We start from the raw sequence: 2,500 nt of genomic DNA, 5'->3' as shown, positions 1-2,500 counted from the left end.
CGGACGGGAATTAAGCCGGAGCCCGGGGCAGGGCGACCCCGGACGGACGGGGCTCCGCCGGCCCCTGCCCGCGGGGGCTGGCTCCGGGTTGACCTGGTGGCCGCTCGGGACTTAAGCCCGGAGCCCGGGGCAGGGCGACCCCGGACGGACGGGGCTCCGCCTGGCCCCTGCCCGCGGGGGCAGGCTCCGGGTTGACCTGGTGGCCGGACGGGGAATAAGCCCGGAGCCCGGGGCAGGGCGACCCCGGACGGACGGGGGTCCGCCGGCCCCTGCCCGCGGGGGCAGGCTCCGGGTTGACCTGGTGGCCGCTCGGGACTTAAGCCCGGAGCCCGGGGCAGGGCGACCCCGGACGGACGGGGGTATGCCGGCCCCTGCCCGCGGGGGCAGGCTCCGGGTTGACCTGCTGGCCGCTTTCCTTCCCGGCCACCAGGTCAACCCGCCTGAATGTATGGGGTTGACCTGCTGGCCGCTTTCCTTCCCGGCCACCAGGTCAACCCGCTGAATGTATGGGGTTGACCTGCTGGCCGCTTTCCTTCCCGGCCACCAGGTCAACCCGCTGAATGTATGGGGTTGACCTGCTGGCCGCTTTCCTTCCCGGCCACCAGGTCAACCCGCTGAATGTATGGGGTTGACCTGCTGGCCGCTTTCCTTCCCGGCCACCAGGTCAACCCGCTGAATGTATGGGGTTGACCTGCTGGCCGCTTTCCTTCCCGGCCACCAGGTCAACCCGCTGAAAGTATGGGGTTGACCTGGTGGCCGCTTTCCTTCCCGGCCACCAGGTCAACCCGCTGAAAGTATGGGGTTGACCTGGTGGCCGCTTTCCTTCCCGGCCACCAGGTCAACCCGCTGCCGGCATGGGGTTGACCTGCTGGCCGCAGAGGGGCAGGCTCCGGGTTGACCTGGTGGCCGGACGGGGATTAAGCCCCGGCTCGGAGCAGGGCAAGCCCGGGCGGAGGGGGGTCCGCTTGGCCCCTGCCCGCGGGGGCAGGCTCCGGGTTGACCTGGTGGCCGGTTTGCTTTCGGGCCACCAGGTCAACCCGCTGAATGTATGGGGTTGACCTGCTGGCCGCTTTCCTTCCCGGCCACCAGGTCAACCCGCTGAATGTATGGGGTTGACCTGCTGGCCGCTTTCCTTCCCGGCCACCAGGTCAACCCGCTGAATGTATGGGGTTGACCTGCTGGCCGCTTTCCTTCCCGGCCACCAGGTCAACCCGCTGAATGTATGGGGTTGACCTGCTGGCCGCTTTCCTTCCCGGCCACCAGGTCAACCCGCTGAATGTATGGGGTTGACCTGCTGGCCGCTTTCCTTCCCGGCCACCAGGTCAACCCGCTGAAAGTATGGGGTTGACCTGCTGGCCGCTTTCCTTCCCGTCCACCAGGTCAACCCGCTGAATGTATGGGGTTGACCTGCTGGCCGCTCTGCTTCCCGGCCACCAGGTCAACCCCCTGCCGGTATGGGGTTGACCTGCTGGCCGCAGAGGGGCAGGCTCCGGGTTGACCTGGTGGCCGGCAGGGACTTCAGCCCCAGGGCCCCTGGCAGGGCGACCCTGCCCTTGTTCCCCAGAAAAGGAGAGAGCTGGCTCGCAGCGGGAAAAGCTGCCTACGGCACCTGGGATTCCCAGGCGGTCACCCATCCAAGTACTAGCCAGGCCCGGGACGGTTTACCTTCCGAGATCGGACGGGATCGGGGGCCTTCCGTCCGGTATGGCCGTAGGCACTCGGCTCCGGTCCGCCTCGTCCCCTTTCCCTTACTGACTCCCCTGCCTCGGGTGGGCCCGATCCTTTTTTCCGTTTTTTTTTTTCGCTCCGGAGGCTTCATGAGCCCCCCCCCAACACCCCTTTGGGGGTCGGTGAAAATTTTTTTTTCAGACTTCCAGGGGCCCGATCCTGGCCGCGGGCACCCGGCTCCGGGCACCCGGCTCCGGGCCGCCTCGTCCCCTTTCCCTTACTGACTCCGCTGCCTCGGGTGGGCCCGATCCTTTTTTCCGTTTTTTTTTTTCCGCTCCGGAGGCTTCGTGAGCCCCCCCCAACACCACTTTGGGGGTCGGTGAAAAAATTTTTTTCAGACTTCCAGGGGCCCGATCCTGGCCGCGGGCACCCGGCTCCGGGCACCCGGCTCCGGGCCGCCTCGTCCCCTTTCCCTTACTGACTCCCCTGCCTCGGGTGGGCCCGATCCTTTTTTCCGTTTTTTTTTTTTTTCGCTCCGGAGGCTTTATGAGCCCCCCCCAATACCACTTTGGGGGTCGGTGAAAAAAATTTTTCAGACTTCCAGGGGCCCGATCCTGGCCGCCGGCACCCGGCTCCGGGCACCCGGCTCCGGGCCGCCTCGTCCCCTTTCCCTTACTGACTCCCCTGCCTCGGGTGGGCCCGATCCTTTTTTCCGTTTTTTTTTTTTTCGCTCCGGAGGCTTTATGAGGCCCCCCCTAACCGTTTTTGGGGTCGGTGAAAATTTTTAGTCAGACTTCCAGGGGCCCGATCCTGGCCGCGGCTTCGCAGGCTG

At 66.2% G+C, this 2,500-nt stretch overlaps 1 non-coding gene across 1 annotated transcript; it reads right to left on the bottom strand.

Annotated features, from left to right (window-relative positions):
* Positions 1-1,597: 1,597 nt before the first annotated feature.
* Positions 1,598-1,716, bottom strand: LOC141979327 (5S ribosomal RNA). The gene has a single exon (XR_012636746.1). It is a non-coding gene; the product is annotated as a 5S ribosomal RNA (ribosomal RNA).
* Between the last annotated feature and the right edge of the window lie 784 nt (positions 1,717-2,500).

The sequence above is a fragment of the Natator depressus genome, chromosome 28 (assembly GCF_965152275.1).
Source record: "Natator depressus isolate rNatDep1 chromosome 28, rNatDep2.hap1, whole genome shotgun sequence".
In the NCBI taxonomy this organism is placed as follows: Eukaryota; Metazoa; Chordata; order Testudines; family Cheloniidae; genus Natator; species Natator depressus.
Note: the sequence above shows the minus strand (reverse complement) of the source record. Positions and strands in the feature narration are given on the sequence as shown.